Source organism: Podarcis cretensis (genome assembly GCF_951804945.1).
Source record: "Podarcis cretensis genome assembly, chromosome: 15".
In the NCBI taxonomy this organism is placed as follows: Eukaryota; Metazoa; Chordata; class Lepidosauria; order Squamata; family Lacertidae; genus Podarcis; species Podarcis cretensis.
In genome coordinates, this window is record NC_137185.1 from 22529074 (window position 1) to 22548038 (window position 18965).

General features: G+C 43.6%; 1 long non-coding RNA gene across 1 annotated transcript in view; it reads left to right on the plus strand.

Annotated features, from left to right (window-relative positions):
• LOC307203797 overlaps positions 1-18965 on the plus strand; it is a 32274-nt gene that overhangs the window by 4145 nt on the left and 9164 nt on the right. The window contains exons 2-4 of the long non-coding RNA XR_013833360.1: positions 4405-4563; positions 6649-6803; positions 13240-13322. This is a non-coding gene — a long non-coding RNA (uncharacterized lncRNA). The remainder of the gene's footprint in view (positions 1-4404; positions 4564-6648; positions 6804-13239; positions 13323-18965) is intronic.

Here is an 18965-nt window from a genome sequence, read left to right on the forward strand (position 1 = left end):
CCTTTTAATCAAAGGATCGCCTGCTTGAAAGAAAATGAAAGATACATTTTTGCCTAAGGATGGTTGATAATTGCTAAAGTCTGGTCCGACCCAAAGACAAATGGACAGTCAAGAGGACTCAGGGGTTAGGCTGAATGGGCGTTTTCCCATAGCCTGGTGTGTTAGTCTTCTGACAGCCTATCCAGATGCACAGATTCCACATGGAATTTGATTTGTGGCACAGAATATGAATTTTCAAACTCCAGACTTTGACTCCTATCCATAGAAAGTTCATAGAATTATAGAATTGTAGAGTTGGACGGGACCATGAGACTTATTTAGTTGAACCCTCTGCAATGCAGAAATCTTTCGCCCAACGTGGGACTCAAACCTGCAACCCTGACATTAAGAGCCTCATGCTCTACCAACTGAGCTGTTTAAATCAACCAGAAGTAAGCAAACTGTGATCAACTTGCCCTGCTTACCTCTTCCTCAGCTTTTTTCTAAGCTAACAAGTTCCAAATGCTGCAACCATTTCTCAAGGGGAGTTTCTCCGTCTCCTTTAAGTTGCCCTTTTCTGAATCTTTTCTGTTGAAATTGCACCACTTTGAGATTTGCAAAAGTGACCCCACTATTTTGGGGGCATGTGGAGACAGGAATTGGATCACCTGCCTCCCTCCACTTCCCCTCCTTTCCTTCTCTTTTTACTCCAGCTTTGTTTGCCCGCTGCTGCCAGACATGAAATTGTGCAACATTTTGCACTGAGCATAAAAGTTCTCAAGGTCAAACAGCCCAGGCTGCTTTCCGATGGCAGCACTACTGTGTTTCAGACCAACCTGGGATTCCCTTGGGAACAAATTTTCTCAGGAAATGTTGCTATTTCCGGCCTCGGTTGAAAGTCAGGAAAGGAGGGGGGCAGTAGCAAAAATGTAAGAGCTCACCAGATCATTCTTTCTTTTTTCTTTTTCTCCCCGCACTGCTTCCTTGTGACATTCACAGCCATTTGTTGCTTCCCCCAGAGCAGTTTTCTGAAGCCTATGACCTTTGGCCCAATGGTTGGGTGGGAATAAGTTTTACATTTAGGATTTCCCCACCCCCGGCTAGACGGCAAGTGTGTGTTTTGTCGGATCGGAAGGAATCTATCTGGGTGAGGTTAGGGCTACCTGCCCTTCTGGCTGACCTTATGGGGGCCGTGTGCTTCTGCTGGCAAATGTGGGCAGTGAAACAAATGCGAATTTTACCTTTGTACAGGAGGTTAGTTTCGGCAAACACTCGCTTGCCCCTCTTTATTGTCCAGCCAGACAATTCCCAGAGTGGTTTAACAATCCATCCCTCTTTGCAGGGAACTCTGGGAAAGGGATCTCTGTGAGGGGACTAGGCAACTCTCTGCACCCTTAAAAGACTACCGCTCCCAGAAACCCCCAAAGAAGAACTGGCAATGCTCTGGATACTTTCTGAACTGGAATATTTCATACAAAGACTACATTTCTAGCGACTTTTGAGAAGCCGCTCTCTTTTCTTCAGACGCTCTGGATTCTGAGCCCAAGGGCAAACCTGGTGAAATATCAATAAAGCTGTAATAAAGATAAGTTTTGTGTAGCTGTCGTTCTGGAGCAGAGGATATTCTTTGCATACAGAAGGTCCCTGGCATCTGAGAATGTCCCCTGCCTGAAACCTTCGAGAACTACATCGCAGAGACAGAGGTGATGAAGGAAAGTCTGGTAGGCTGGTAGGCTGCTAACAGTGAACCAAGGCCACATGGCCATAATACATGTAAAGCACTATGATGCCACTTTTTTTAAAAAAAAAAAAGTCATGGCTTCCCCAAATAATTTTGGGAGCTGTGGTTTGTTAAGGGTATTGAGAGTTGTTAGTAGACTCCTTTCCCCCTCACAGAGCTACAATTCTCAGAGTCACCTGTAGAGAGCAATTGACTGTTAAACCACCCTGAGAATTGTAGCTCTGTGAGGAGAATAAGGGTCTCCTAAGAGCTCTCAGCCCCCTTAAGCTACAGCTCCCAGAATTCATTGAGGAAAGTCATTACTGTTTATAGCAGCATGACACTGCTTTAAATATAAGGTGTTGCCTAAGGCTGCCACTGACACCAAGATATCCAGCATGTTAAGAGCAAAGAAGAAATGGTGCCTTGCTCTTGTGATTTTAACTGCAGCCTGTGCCAAAATCAGCAAGTGAAGCTTCCCCCAGTAAGGACATCGACCTCACCACTGTGGTGCAGTGGTTACATGGTTGGGCTAGGACCTGGGAAACCAGGATTCAAATCCCCACTGGGCCATGAAACTCACTGGGTGCGGCCCGTGAGGTAGGCCTAACCTACCTCACAGGATTGTTGTGGGGATTAAATGAGGAGGGTGAAAACCATGTTTGCCACCTTGAGCTCTTTGGAGAAAAAGGTGTGCTATAAATGCAATATATAATACTAATAATGTCTGGAGGTCAAGGCACTGGTATTGTCACAGGGGCTAGTTGTGTCCACCCCATCCTTGTTCAGTATTCTTATGCCATTACTTCTAGCCAGCTATATTTTTAAAGGATGTTATTGACAACAAATGCTCCTTTTTTCTGACATGTTATTTTCTCCCAGTCTTAATGCTGAAGGCAATTCTAGCTAGTCATCCATCTACATTTAGATACTTCCCCTCCCTTTTCTCACTCTCACCACTAGGTGGCAGTGTAATGGCACTGACTCACACCTACTGTGGCGATGGAAGGATACACAACCACACCTTTGTGTAGAAACTTGGGATATAAAATGTTACCCATTTTGGATTCAATTGACTTTCTCTGTTTTCACCCATTCTACCCCCTCCATCTAAAATGTCTCATTTGGTCACATGACATGTTATCACCATGACTGTTTCAAATGATAAGCCGAAGATAAATTTATGGAGCAGAAATTTTCAAAGTTCCAGATTTTGTATACTCAAGATATGGACAATGCTTCGAAATGCTATACACAAAAAAAAAAAAAAATGCTTTAGCATCACAAGTGCAAGTTCTGAATCCAGTAAATATGACAGGGGATGTCCGGCTTTAGAACCAAAAAGGGAAAGGGCCTCTATAAAGATTTTTATTTAATGTGAGGTGTTAGGCCAAAATCCAGAAGCATCCAGCCATTTAAGTACAGATTTCAGAAGGTTGGCAGGGTAAAGTTGTTGTTTTTACTTCCTAACAGTTTTTGAATTCTCAAGGAAGAACTGAAAATGCTCTGGATACTTTTTGAACTGGATATTTCATATTAGGCCAACTTTTCTAGCACATTTTGACAAGGGCATCTCTCTTTTTCTCTTCAGATGCTCTGGATTTTGAGCCCCAGTGCATATATCAAAACAGCTGCAGTAAAGATAAGTTTTGTGTAGTCATAGCTCAGGAGTAGAGGAACTGCTTTGCATGCACAAGGTCCAAGGGTCAATCCAGATACGGCTGGGAATGCCCCTTGCCTGAGATCTTGGAGAGCTGCATAGCAAAGATGACAAAGGACAAGTCTCCTTGGTAGCCTGCTAACAGTTGACCAAGGTCACATTCACTTGATACATTTAAAGCGTCATGGTACCACTTTAAACAATCATGGCTTCCCTAAATAATTTTGGGAGCTGTAGTTTGCTAAGGGTGTTGACCGTTGTCAGGAGACCCTCACAGAGCTACAGTGCCCAGGCTGTTTTAACAATTAATCCCTCTTCACCGGGAACTCTAGGAATTGTAACTTTGTGAGGGAAATAGGGGAGGCCTATACTCTGGTGAGAGACGCGGGTGGCGCTGTGGGTTAAACCTAGGACTTGCCGATCAGAAGGGCGGCGGTTCAAATCCCCGCAACGGGGTGAGCTCCCATTGCTCGGTCCGTGCTCCTGCCAACCTAGCAGTTTGAAAGCACGTCAAAGTGCAAGTAGACAAATAGGTACCACTCCAGCGGGAAGGTAAACAGCGTTTCCGTGCACTGCTCTGGTTCGCCAGAAGTGCTTTAGTCATGCTGGTCACACGACCCGGAAGCTGTACGCCGGCTCCCTCAGCCAATAAAGCGAGGTGAGTGCCACAACCCCAGAGTTGGTCATGACTGGACCTAATGGTCAGGGGTCCCTTTACCTTTACCTTTATACTCTGGTGAAAGACAACTCTCGCAACCCACACAATTTCAGTGGTCTTCCATAATGCAAAAACAGGGGCTGTGGTTGGCCAAGAACTATAGACTACTGCTAGTAAATATAGACATATATGCCTCGTGGCTGAAAAGGCACTTGAATATGAGACCACATACTCACCTTACACTCACAGCATCAGTCAAATATACATATGAGTAGGAGGCTCAATAACCTAACATATTTTATGCACATTCTGCTTTGTTTATTTGGTAACTCTTCTTCTTCTTCTTCTTCTTCTTCTTCTTCTTCTTCTTCTTCTTCTTCATCTCAGAGCTGTTTCTTTATAGCTCTCAAATGCCCCACTCACCCAGACATTGTCCAGACTGAGACCTCCTTCGCTTGAAGAGTAAAGTGCATCATGGGACCCTCAAGATTATTCCCCGGGCCTTGCAAGTTTCTAAATTGCATCTTAGGAAGTCCTTTATTCAGGGTGAGATTTGGGGTCTGTGTCAAGGGGCTGTGGTGGTGGCCTATGGAACACTTGAGTGGTAGTATTTTGCAATGTGAAGTGGGGGATTTAGGTTGTGCCAAGAGACCTTCCGCTGACCCCTTCTATAGGGCAAGGAATTACCAGAAATGCATGGAAATACATGTCTGGCCATGTGTGTATAGGGTGGATTAGCCGCCATTATTTGCAAAGAAGATTATAATGAGGAGAGGAAATGTCACAATGCAAATGAATGGATGTGTCAATATTTGGTAGAAAGAATGGAAAGAGTAGAAAAGCCAGTCCCCATGTCCTCAGATAAAATAGAGTCCCAAATGCAGCTGCTGGCGGACAGAGATCTGAGGAGAGAATGTGGTTACTAAGACATCCTCTGGTTGGGGGATTTTGCCTTTCATTTTTAAACCAATAAGGATATCCCCACTTATGGTCCCCTTTAAGCTCTCATAAGCAAAAGAAGGTCAGTCTGAGCGATGTGGCTTCAGTTGAAGACCCTCAAGAAACACTTAAGATGCATATAGCAAATGCCATGGGATCAATGGTAGTAGTGTTCTTCCATCTGAATTGACTAGTGGTGTTCCATTCAGTCACCTGATCCTAATTTAGCGCTGGCTTTTAGATAGGTTATTAAAGTTTCACTCATTTCCGTTTATTTAAAACGACTCAGAACCGTTTTGTGTGTCTCTACGGTGGGGAATGTTAAGCTACATTTCTCTGACCCCCCTTAGCACCACTTGATTCAACGTTAGGTTTGCAGATTTGCACCACGAGTAAAGCAATGCCAACTTGATCCCTCTGGGTTAGATTTTGAGATCCGGCAAAGTTTTTTTTGTGTCAGAAATTCTTGGCTTGGTCACCTGTTTAAAATAATTTTTTTCTTGTTGTATTTGTTTTCAAAGCGCATTTTTGTATACACTTATAGTTTCATTTCTCCTCGTAACAACTCTGTGAAGGAAGCTGTGCCAAAAACAGTGCTTGCCGGTTGGCTAACTAGGAAGCTGAGCCAGAATTTGAATCTGAGTTTTCCACAGACTCATATCTCCTCTGATATTGTGGTTTTTCAACAGGACACCGCACTTGCCTTCCTGCTGAATGTCCATAGCAAGCAGGGCAGCAGAACTGAATTTTCATGGGCAAACATTTTCACTATAAAAGAGGGAGTTTTAGCTCCCTAAATGTCCCTCTCAAAAATAAGTTTTCTACCATGCCTGTTTGGCATCATTTTGCTCCTGTTTGTTGCTCATTTCAGCAGCTGCTTTGGCAATAATAAATAAACAAATAGGGGAAAAAATCCTTCTTGGCTATGTTATCCAGCCAGTCAGGGATCCTGTAACTAGTGTGATGATGTCACCACACTATATAGCCTATTGGATTTGGCTATGCAATAATGACATAGCCAAGCTGAATTAGAATTTATCTACGCTTAGCTTTCCTCTGCACTTTCCAGACATAGTCCACACTTTAAAGCTTCATGTCTGAGTGCTCTTTGTGGTGGGGTTTTTTGCCCCAGAGCTTTCCCAATGAAAACCCACTCTTTACCACCGAATTGGAGAAAATTGTAATCCATGGAAAACAAGAATTGCCATTGAGTCTTATAGAGTGGCTTTTTGCATGGAAAACTGTGGGATGCTTGGACACAGAGCTTTAAAGTGCAGACCTGTGTCTGGAAAGCACAAGAATGAGGCCCTTAGAATGAGGATGATACTTCCTGCTCTCTTTATGAATGAGACAATTATTTTACTCTGTTTCACCCATGTGAGATATATATATATATATATATATATATTACTTTTCCAATATTTACCCAATATTACCACAGTTTTGCCAATTATACAGATTCCAATTAATATCAGAATAATTCCAATTATTTACAAATTTATACAATTTAATCAAAGTGTTTCACCCATGTGAATTGTTCCTGAAGTTTCTACTCCAATAATGTTGCTTGCAGCAGAGCATTTTCTTCAGGAGCTGCCAGGCTTCACGTAAGCTTCATGTTCTGATTCTACTGAAGTCTGTTGTAAATCTAGCGCATGGTCAGGATTTCTTTGCACCTCGTTGTTTCAGCAGAGCAAGCAGGAGAGAAGAGTGAGACATGGGCAAGAAGTTCTCCAGAAAGAAAACCACCTCTGCTTCTTACCCAGGCTGTCAGGAGAATCCCAGCTGACTTCTCTAACTTCCTGTCCTGCAAGTTTCTGCTGGGTCAGAGGAACACAGAAAGAAAGGTACATGCCTAGGCCCCAAGGGGCTACACAGCCAATGCATAAAATCCTCATTGCATGCCATGCACTAGGTGTAGGAGCCAAGTGTGTCTTCCATACATCTCTATCTGGCCCTTGGAAATCTCCTCAGGCCACATATCTCCTTCAGACATGCTACTTCCTTGGCCACACTCTCTCTCCCCAGCCCTCCAACATCCCTTCCTTGAATCTTTTTTTTTTTCCTGGTAGGAATGTGTCTTTGAACTCTGATATTATTTATTTATAGAAGTATTTCTGTACTGCCATATGGCAAGCTGTCAAGGCAGTGTATACTGCTAAAAAAAAAAAATCATTTTTATATGGTACAGTATATTTTATATTGTAATTTTATCCCATAAACTGCCCCGAGATCTGTGGGTATAGGGCGGTATATAAATTTAATAAGTAAATAATAATAATAATCCTTATTAGATAAATAAATACATAAATTGAATGTGAAAGTCAACTGACTGCAAAGAAGAGTTTGGATTTGATATCCTGCTTTATCACTACCCAAAGGAGTCTCAAAGCGGCTAACATTCTCCTTTCCCTTCCTCCCCCACAACAAACACTCTCTGAGGTGAGTGGGGCTGAGAGACTTCAAAGAAGTGTGACTAGCCCAAGGTCACCCAGCAGCTGCATGTGGAGGAATGGAGACGCAAACCTGGTTCACCAGATTACGAGTCTACTGCTCTTAACCACTACACCACACTGAAAAGGTCTGTTGGCACAAAGAAGCCTCCAAGAGACTCCTGCAAGTCAAAAGTGAGGGTGCCTCCAGAGTCTCTGTAGGAAGAGTGCAACATTTAACTCCTAATGTCTAGCTGAGTCCAGACAGGCCTCTGGAAGACAGGGGACAATGAAGAGCCCTCCTCCAGGTGACTGAGGGTGCAGTCCTCTAGACACTTACCCAGAGATAACTCCCACTGAAATCAGGAGCTGATTTCTGAGTAGACCTGTTCGGTATCCCAATGTGAACATCCTTCCATAGCAAAACATTCCATGCAGAAAACTTGATAAGGGCTACACAGGAAGCTCATTTTGGACAATCTAGCTTGCCACTCCCTACATTGGCTGGTGGTGACTGTCCATAGTTTTCAAATAGTGATCTTCCCTAGCTCTTTCTCTGGAGACGCTGGGGTTTGAACTTGGGACATTCTGCACTCAAAGCCACATGTTGTACCACTGAGCTACACCCCTTCCCAAATTTAGAGCATTAAACCACATGATTCATCTAGGCCAGTGTTTCCCAAACCTGTGTCTCTAGCTGTTTTTGGACTGCAATTTCCATCATCCCTGACCACTGGTCCTGCTACCTAGGGATAATGGGAGTTGTAGTCCAACAGCTGGTGACCCAAGTTTGGGAAACACTGATCTAGGTCATTCTTATATGCACTGACTGGCAGTGACTGTCCACAGTTTTAGGCAATCATCTTTCCCAGAAACACTTGGAGATCCCAAGGATCTCCTCCATCCAAAGCAGGTATTCTACCGTGGAGATAATGGTCCTTCTCCTGTGGTCCTTCTGGACCACTTTCCTCCATGCCATGCGTGGGGATTGCTGCTATTACTTTTGAATGGAGCAGCTTTCATTCACAGTGGTACCCCCCCCCCCAGACACAAGTCTGTCTCCTCAGTGAGATGTTGGCTACTGTGAAAGGAAGCCAACCAAAAGCCCTGCCACGAGACCCACTTTTGCCTTAATACCACCGTAAGAACTGATACAGCCCTCTGGATATCTTTCCCCCCAAGGAGTTATCTCAAAGCCAGGCATTCTCTCAAAGTCATTGAGCTGGCAAACTAAACAGAGGTCATTTTACCTGGGCTAAACAATAGCGTTGCTGTCATCCATGCCAGAGATGGAGCAGTTAGAAAATGCACTTGAAAGCTGGCTTTGAGGCTGGTTGCTAGGCTGAGACAGACCAGGTGCCCTGTCTCAGTTTGGGGGCAGACAGTGGAATGAGGCACATCAGCGGTCTGGCTGGATCAACCTTCCTGGGCAAATTCCAGTTCTACCGAGTAAGCAAAGAGACGGGGAGATGGAGACCAACTTTTGCATAATGCTGAAGCGCGACTGACTTCAGCACGGCACTTTCGGTAATTTTTAATGCAGGTCTTTGGTTTTGCACTCCTTCTGAATGCTGTTGCACACAGAGGAGAAATTCCATTCCATTCACACTGAAAGACAAACTATTTAAGTCACACTTTTCAAAGTTAAGCCAAACGTAGCTATCCATTGAAATCCACACCTCTCTGAATTCTGCAATGTGGTTCTCCAGTCAAGGACTGTGTGCAAAAATGAACAGGCTAGGGGGCAAAATGTGCATTAAAATGCATAGATTAGTGAAAATGACACACAAAAATGCACTATATATTTGGGGAAATTGCTTTGCACATACGTGCATATTAGGCAAAATTACATAAAACATGTGTATATTCAGATAAATTCACACTGAAATGCTCAGAAGGACTTTCCGTTTGAAAAAAATAAAAATCTTGAACTGATGTGGAAATGTGGAGAACTGAATTTAAAATTTAACCCTTTATAGATTTTGTTGAAATTGATCAGTGTTATTGTCAGGGGCTCAGGAGCAGAAGCACAGGGAAGAGGGGAGATGGAGAGCGAAGGGGAAGAATCTGAGGGCAGCGTAGGAGAAGATGACAGTGGCCCGAGAGATTCCATGAGCCTCTCCAGCGAATCGGAAGATTCACAGAAGGGGGCGCCGGTGGCCAGGGCAAGGGGGGTCCCAAGGGGGACACTCCAGAAGCAAGGGGCCAGCGGGGACTCCCAGAGCAGCAGTTGGAGATCAGGACCAGCTTCCCCACCTGAGCATAGTGGGGGGGAAGAGTCCCAGGTATCGGGGGTAGCGTCTCCCCCAGCAGGGAGAGAAGAGGAGTCAGGGCTGACCACGCCTCCATCGGAGAGTCAGGCAACGGAGGGGAGGTCAGGTCCAGCTAGCATCCCGGAAGAGGGAAGCAGTGACAGAAGCAGTGTAACGGTCAGGAGGAAGGTCACTGGGTTGGCGCGAGAGCCAAGTTCAAAAGTACAGGCGCGCAGGGCAGCAGAGAACGAGGATTGGGAACCGGGTCCTAAAGCCCGCCGGAGACAGGGGGAGGAGTCAGGGGACTCAGCGTCAGAAGAGTCCAGAAAGGGGAATGCCCCAGCGGACAGGAGGACCCAGAGGAGAAGAGAGCAGAGGAAGAGGTGGAGCAGGGCTGGAATCTTAAACTGGTGTCAGGGGGGAGGAGATTCAGACGGAACTTCGGCGGTCTAGGGTTTAAGACGTAGAGCTGCGCGCTACGGCTTTGGAATGGAAACTGAACTTCAATAAAGACTTTTGTATATAACGACGACCTGGCGTTGGTCCTCTGTGAGTTGGGACCTTGGGCAGCTCTGACAGTTATATTACTGCGAAATTAATAAAATATTCTAAGAACATTAAAACAAGAGAAACTAAAAAACACTGAAATGCATAGATTTGTGCATCCTTGCTTTTGCACTATTAGATCAACTCTCTCTCTTGAGAGCTCTCTTTCAGTCCTGGAGCCAAATCAAAACCACTTGGGCCGTTTTGTGAAAGTTTTGTGCCATGCTAGAAAATTCATCCTCCCTGCCCCGTGATTATTGTAGTGTTCCTTGTATACTCTACCACCCCAACACTACTCGACACAATACCATCTTCCATTCCACCCCATTCCCTTCCTTCCTGTTCATTTCATCTTCATTTGTCATTGCTTTTAAAATCGTTTCTCTCTCTTCCTATGTTGTTTCATAAAAATTTGAAGGCACTATGTGTGCCACACTGAAGTCAGAAAGATATTACTTTCACCTGCTTTCCTAAACAGTAGCTGCATTGGTCTGTTGCACTTTAATGTAAAGAGTAATTTCATGATTGCCACACAGCCATTCTCCCTCACAGCTACGCACTTTAAGATTATGCAATAATCTTATAATTATATGATTATACGCTAATAATAATAATTAAGAGTGTATTGCAACAATGAATGCAGATCTCCACGTGCTGCCTTTCAGCTAGATCTACTATTTTCCATGAGCAAAGGATCTGGAATGCTCCAGTATCTTCTTTTGGAATGACTTTTGTTTTCCTTGAAGTTCTATTGCACATAACAGAACTTGCACTCCATTCTCTTTCTTAACTTCTTAACTTTATTCATCATTTTCTCAAAATGCATAAACAATCCCTATATACCCTAATCCCCAATAAACTCTCCACTTTCTTGAACCTGAAGCACCTTGTGTTCTCTGTTGTTCCCAAAAGCTTAGCTTTGGAGCATACAGAACAACTCCTCATCAGTGTTCTTCCTGCATGCGTTCTCCAGAGTGACCCTAGGAGCCAATCCTCTGTAGCTGACTCACCTCCGTTCACTCTGATTGGCTTCAACCAGAACAAAGGGTGAGGACTTCTCAGTGGCCCAAAAGCTCTCCTCTCCTGCAGATTGGATGGCTTTAGGGACAGGGACTCTACAACGACTCTGCTGCAGAAATAGTACTAGTTCCTTGATCCTCCATGACCCTAGATTACACTCTGTGTCAATTCCTAGAGAGATTTCTTTCCTGGCTCTACTCTGTGAGATCCCTTTTTACTGGAGATGCCAGGTATTGAGTCTGGAACTGTATGCAGGTGTGCTGAAAGGGAGCTTTTGCTCTTATCTCCCAGAAAGCTACTGGACTTAATACTTTCCCTCCAACTTGCTTTTTGCTAGATTTTTATCTCTATCCAGGGGGAATTAGAGACCCCAAAATGCCCTGGGTTTCACAGAGTTCATTCTCTGTGCCAGCCTATACCATCCAAACACTTTGAAAACAGAATTTAAGAATATATGTTGCGTTCCTGATGCATTCCAGTGAATCCAAGGGGAGATTTATTTTCTCTCCTTCAGCAGTTGCTGGCTCAGGACCTTTTTAATAATTATCTTTGATTTGCTTCTTAATCTACTGCTGTCTTTAATCCTCCCTCCAGCTCATAAAGAGAGAGAGAGAGGGAGGGAGAGAGGGAGGGAGGGAGGGAGGGAGGGAGAAACTCTATTGGCTTCAAAAATAACCTCCACCTTTTTTGGCAACAGGTTATTTTTCTAAGTGGCTAATTGCGTGCCAGATTTCACTCATATCGTTCTTCCAGTATGTGTCAGGCATAGATTCGGCATTAATCACTCGTTTGCTCTGTATGGCATTTATTTCTTCAGGAAATGAATCAGACAAGAGGGACCTGCGCCTCCTCACCCTCCCATCACTCTGCCCATTTTGTCAGGGAAGAAGGCAAGGGGGTTTTGTGTGTGTGTGTGTGTCTTTCTCTCTCCCCCCCCCCCCCCCGTATAACACACCCCCTTGCCTGTCTCTCCACCAATGAGTCTGGCTTTGCAAATGCATCTTCTGCACCTTGAGTCATCGGCCACGATCACTTCACAGCAATGAAACCGCAGAATCCCCTTCCAAAAGCGAGCGGTGAGTGCCAGCCAGAAGCAAATAGAGAAATGAATGTTCATGCCCGTCAGGGTAACGAGAATGGAAACAGTGTGTATCACTTCTTAGTCTCAGCTCTGCCTGCCAACGCCTGAATTCCTGCAGTTAAAAAGGGGGAACTGAAGTGAGGAGTTCATTGCCTCCTCTCCTCTCCTAGCCAGAGTTCCTACTGGAACTCATCCTTACTGTACTACTGGTTGTGTTGCATGTGGTGGACTGTGATTAGGAGAGCCCTGAGATGTCTGCGGATGCAGAAGACTGTGTGTCTGTGTGTGCATTCAGAGCCTAACTCATAAAAATAAAGGTGCTCAGAATTAAGACAACAGGAACCATGTTTTGGGACCAGGGATGGGGGAGAAATTTGATTCAGTTCACATTTAAAGCTTTGGAAAGAATAAGCAATCTGAAAAACAGCCATCATTTAAAACTTTGCACTTCTCTGATTTTTGCAACGCAGTTCTCCAGTCATGAAATGTGTACAAAAATGCACAATAATGGGTCAACAATGCATATAAATGTATAGATCAGTGAAAAGAACATATGAAACTCTATTAAATTAGGGAAATTGCTTTGCAGATATGTCTATAATGCAAGACCACTATTTCTTTTGTTGTCTGTTGGGCAAAACTACATGCAAACATGTATATGAGACCTTAAGATGAGGGATAGGCAATAAGACCCCCTACTCCTCTCCCAGAGCTAAAATTCCCAGAATGGTTTAACAATCAAAGCCTCTTTACAGAGAATTTAGGGAACTGGGAGGGGGATGTGGTGTGTGGGTGTCTCCAAACAAGTCTCAGCATCCTTAACAAACTGCAGCTCCCATAATTCTTTTGGGGAAGCCATGACTGTTTAAAGTGATTTCATTGTGCTTTAAATGTATGGTGTGAATATGGTCTTAGTCATGATAACCAGGACTTTTTCTTTTCCTTTTTCCAGCTGGAACTCAACAAAACTCAGTTCTGGCACGTCTCATGTGGGTGCTATTGGCATTCTAAGAAAATGAGGGAAGTGTTTTCATGGTGAGTTCTGGCACCTCTTTTTCTGGAAAAATAGCACCAATAATAACTAAAAATGCAGGAAAATTGATGTCCAGGGATGGTGGGAGGTTTTTGGGGGACAGCAAGATCTGCAGGGCTATGCCTGCCTAAATGGGACCTTCTTGTTCAAAGCCAATGTAGTCCTGGATACCATTTTCAATAGGGGTGAGCTATTGCCTCCAAATCCTGCTTTTTGGCATTCCTGGGGGCATCGGGTTGGTCCCTGTGGGAATTAGGGATGTTGGACTCAATGATGGGACTCCTGGGCCAATCCCGCAAATCTCTCCTTACATTCTTACAGCTAGGGAAGGAGTGTGTTGTCATGCCAAGGTTGACATATGAGCCAGGGCTCAGCCCCTAAACTGTTATTTATTTTTATTTAATGTATGTACCAGCCTTCCATCAAGGATTCTAGGGAGGTTTGCAGCAAAGCTATAACAAATGAAACATCAAAAGATGAAAGCGACCAAAAACGAGACCGAGAAAGTGCTAAAACAGCAGCAGGCAAATCCACAAAAACTCTATAAACAACCAATTAAAAAACTTGGAGAGATACTTAAGGATGCCATAAAAACCAACTGAAAGGTTTTCTCTTGGCACCTAAAGAAAAATGGAGGTGCCAAGCAAGCTCACCTAGGGAGGATGTTGAACACTGGCAGAAGGAGGGGGCAAAAACACTTTTCTTTGATGGCCACCCACCTCTGCAATGACAACTGGGGTGCCCTGAAAAGGGCACTGGCAGATGACTGCTGGAGTTGGGCAGATCACTGTGGCACCCCATTGCCTGAATGCCAAGGCCCATAAAACAAAATGAGACAGGCTCGGAACTGGTTTTAAGTCAAGTTGGCTCCAGGCAGTCTGTGAGCAATCCAGCTTGCTGCGCAGAATGGCCAATTGCTTAGTCTGTGCAATCAGGAACAAACAAACAAGCAACAAACAAAACAACCAAGGAAGTCAGTAGCTGTCAAAACGGTAGATGGATCCCTATTGGCTGCTCAGGTCAGCTAGTCCCTGCCAGGCTGCAAGTTGCACTACCACCACTGGACTGCTGCAGCAGAGGCGCTATAGTCCTGCAGAGTTGTGGCCCATGGTTCCCAAAGCTTCTAAGTTGCTCTAGTGGAATGGGGAGTAGGGCAAGCCAGTTTTGCTGGCAGAGTCTCCTGGTTGACCCCCACCATTAGCTGTGCCAGCCTTTTTTAAAATCTCTAAAATCAATATTGTTTTGAACCATTGTCGTGGGGCCCCTGAAAGGCATGGGGCCCATAGGCTGGAGCCTACTCTGCGTATTTGGTAATCTGGCACTGACCATTAGCTGCTGGAAGGCCTACGTAGCCAGTTCATATGGGCCACAAAGGGATGAGGAAGCCCTTTGTGTATGAAATGTTGTGTATTCCTCAGTGCACCCCTCTGTATAAAGGATATCCTGGATAAGAGCTGCTGATAGAGAATGCAGTTCTGATTCCTTGGTAGAACAGTCTCTTCCTTATTAAGGCCAAAGGCAGGGAATCAAATCAAGGTAACATGGGAGTCAGTCCACAGAGTTAACTTGCATCACTAGTAGCCAAAACTGAACAGACCCCGGGGATTTTCCAAGTAATTCAGAACCACACCATTTTTGCAATCCATTGGTAGTTTTCTCTTCCATGAATTTGTCCAATTCTCTTTCAAGCCCTTCCTGCAGGAGTGAGTTCCATAGTTTATCTATGCACTGTCCAAAGTCGCACTTTCATTTGTTTGTCCTGAATCTTTCCACGTTCGGCTTCGTTGGGTGAAACGGCTCCATGGCCACTTCTTAAACCTCGTCAGCCCTTTCCTAACAAACCTTCTGGGCAGATTCCACCCCTGTCTTTCTGCAGAGCAACGCTTTTCAGCTACACCTCTGATCTCCGTGCTTCACGGCGAGTGCTGCGCTGCGGTAGCTTTGCTTTGACAGGTCTCTGGAGGATTTCAAGGAAGTTACACACCCACTTCATTCACTCTAATCGGCTGTTTAACGCAGGAGAGTTCAGTGTTATGAATGAACGCGAGCGTGTTTTGGCTTGCCGATCAGCTTGCAAATATAATGCTCGCTTGTCAAATGAGCAGAGATTCAAAAAAAAAGAAAGAAAGAAAGAAAGAAAGAAAAGGGGGAGGGGGAGAATCCCAGCAACCTTTATGGAAACGGAAATTGATTGAAACCATATTCTCTGAAAGTGAAAGTTCTTTGGGGTAGGAGGTAGGGGTGGGGGACTGCATCCACTCTTCCTTTTAAGTCCCAGCAAAAGTTGCTCCCTGCCCTTGCTGTGGATCTCTGAGTCACCACTCTTGGTGAATGTGGGAGGAAGTGAAACCACAGCCTGTTCTGGAACAAATTTTATGCAGCTGAAGTGAGGTCTTGCTGGGTTTTCAGCATGCTGAATGCTTGGATTTCATTCATATCTTTGGGAAAAGGTTATGATGCCTTATGTTGAGACTGGACAGGAGTTAGTGAGATGTACAGTGCACTGATCGTGCGCTGCCCTGAGTTTGTATTAGAGCTCATCTTTAAAAACCCTGAGGATAGATTTCATTTCACTTTTGAATTGCATACCACCTTTCTACATTACTGTACTCAAGGTGTTTTACAACTCAAATAAACAACCGAAGTTGCACTGCCACCCTTTAACAATTCAATAATTCTTCATTCAGTCTGACCCCCAACTCCCAAATCATTGTTTAGCTGTGCTTTTGAAAGGTCTTCAAGTTCCTAGCCCTCATGATGGTCAAGTTGCATGCATGCATAGGAAGTTTCCTTACAACAAATCAAAGCATTGGTCTATTGAGCTCAGTGTTGTCTACTCTGATTGGCAGTGACTCTCCTGGGTTTCAAACAGGGATTTTGCCAATCCCTACCTGGAGATGATGGGATTCCACCTGGGACCTTTGGCATGTGCAGTCAATCACAGAGCCACAGCAGCTTCAACATGTGGAAAATAAATATTAATTTTCATTTCAGCAAAGGCAACAGTTAGCAAGATCCTGGGGAAAATTATGCCCACCACATCTACATCTCCCATCAGCCCTAGCTAGGCATGATGGGAGTTGTAGTTCAGAAACATCAGGAGGGCTAGATGGTCTAGTGATATGGAGATGGTCTGGCTTGACCATCATAAACGAGAGTCAACAAAATCAAAAAGGAAAGGCACATCCCTATACGACTCACAATACCCTATGAGCGAGAAAAAGGACATTTTCTCTACAGAAGAAAACGCTCTAATAAGCCTATTTTGGTCATTGCTGCCCCCAGCCCAAGCTGAAATTTTGGAAAGACTAGAAACATTAAGAAACAGATTGGCTTGGAAGGATGCTCACAATGAGGAGGGCTAGATGCTTTCCATTCCTTGTGCAGAAAGTTTATGATGAATCAGTAAGCTATATCCTGACATAAGTCTATCACTCAATTAAACTGCAGTTCCTTTATCATACAGGTTTTGATGAATTCTACACAAATGTGCAGTGAATATGAAATAAGAACATATGACAAGCCTGCTGCATCAGGCCAATGGCCCAATGAGTCCAGTAGCCAACCAGATGCCTGTGGGAAACTCACAAGCAGGACCTGAGCACAAGAGTCCTCTCCTTCCTGTAGTCTGCAGCAGCTTGTATTCAGGATCATCACTGCGTCCAATGGGAGATGCAGAGCACAGCCACCATGGCTAGCACTGCAGTCACTGATAGCTTTCTCTCTCTCTCTCTCTCTTTTTAATAATAGATTTTATTAAAGTTTTGAAGGTTACAGAAAGAAAAGTAGAAAAAGTTAAACAGACAAAGCACAAAAACAAAACAAAAAACAAAAAAACAAAAAAACCCCACAAATCCAACCTTTACATAACTTCCTTTCCTTTGCTTATTTCCTTGACCTCCTCACACCTCCCTTTTTTGTATTCTAGTTCAATTAGATATTTCAGCAAATCCTTTCCATCTTTGTTTTTATCCTAAAAAATTATCTTGATATACTATAATTTTACATTCTCCTCTTTCACTAATTACCATTCCATTTTTACTTAATCCTTTATAACATTTCTGCTAAAACCACATAGCTTCATTCCAACATCCTTCTAACATTCCTTAATTTTACAATGTTTCTGTAGACAATTTTTTCCAATCTTCTTCCACCGACTCTTCTCCCTGGTCTCAGATTCTGCCAGTCATTTCCGCCAGTTCCATGTAGTCCATCACCTTCATCTGCCATTCTTCCCGGGTGGGTAAATCTTGTGTCTTCCAATACTTTGCAATAAGTATTCTTGCTGCTGTTGTGGCATACATAAAGAAAGTTCTATCCTTCTTTAACACCAATTGGCCGACCATGCCCAGGAGAAAGGCCTCTGGTTTCTTCAGAAAGGTATATTTAAATACCTTTTTCATTTCGTTATAGATCATCTCCCAGAAAGTCTTAATCCTTGGGCATGTCCACCAAAGGTGAAAGAATGTACCTTCAGTCTCTTTGCATTTCCAACATTTATTTTCGAGCAAATGATAAATTTTTGCAAGCTTGACTGGTGTCATGTACCACCTATAGATCATTTTCATTATATTCTCTCTTAAGGCATTACATGCCGTAAACTTCATACCTGTGGTCCATAACTGTTCCCAGTCAGCCATCATAATATTATGTCCAACATCTTGTGCCCATTTAATCATAACCGATTTTACCGTTTCATCCTGAGTGCCCCATTTCAACAGCAAGTTATACATTCTTGACAAGTTCTTAGTTTTGGGATCTATTTCCAATTTTGATTTTTCCACCTGGAAGCCAATTTTCTTCTCCAAATTGTAAACCTCCATTATTTGGTAATAATGAAGCCAATCTCGCACTTTGTTTTTTAGTTTTTCAAAACTCTGCAGTTTTAATCTATCTCCCTCTTGTTCCAAAATTTCCCAATATTTCGGCCATTTGGCCTCCATATTGAGCTTTTTCTGAGCCTTTGCTTCCATTGGTGACAACCACTTTGGAGTTTTGTTTTCAAACAAATCCTTATATCTTATACAGACATTAAACAGTGCTTTCCTGGCAATATGGTTTTTAAAAGCCTTATGAGCTTTGACCTTGTCATACCACAAATATGCATGCCACCCAAAAACATTATTAAAACCTTCTAAGTCCAGAATGTCCGTGTTTTCAAGAAGCAGCCATTCTCTCAGCCAACAAAATACGGCTGATTCATAGTAAAGCTTAAGGTCTGGCAGGGCAAATCCACCTCTTTCTTTAGCATCAGTTAATATCTTAAATTTTATTCGAGGCTTCTTGCCCTGCCAGACAAATCTAGAAATATCTCTCTGCCACTTCTTGAAACAATCCAGTTTGTCCAGAATTTGCAGTGTTTGAAACAAAAACAACATCCTTGGCAATACATTCATTTTTATCACAGCAATTCGGCCTAGCAATGATAACTTCAAATTTGACCATGTTTCTAAATCCTTTTTTCACTTCCGTCCAACATTTTTCATAATTATCTTTAAATAAATTCACATTCTTAGCAGTCACATTCTTAACCCCTAGGTATTTCACTTTCTTGACCAATGTTAATCCTGTCTCCTTCTGAAACCTCTCTCTCTCAATCACTGTTAGATTTTTCTCTAAAACCTTAGTTTTCATCTTATTCAACT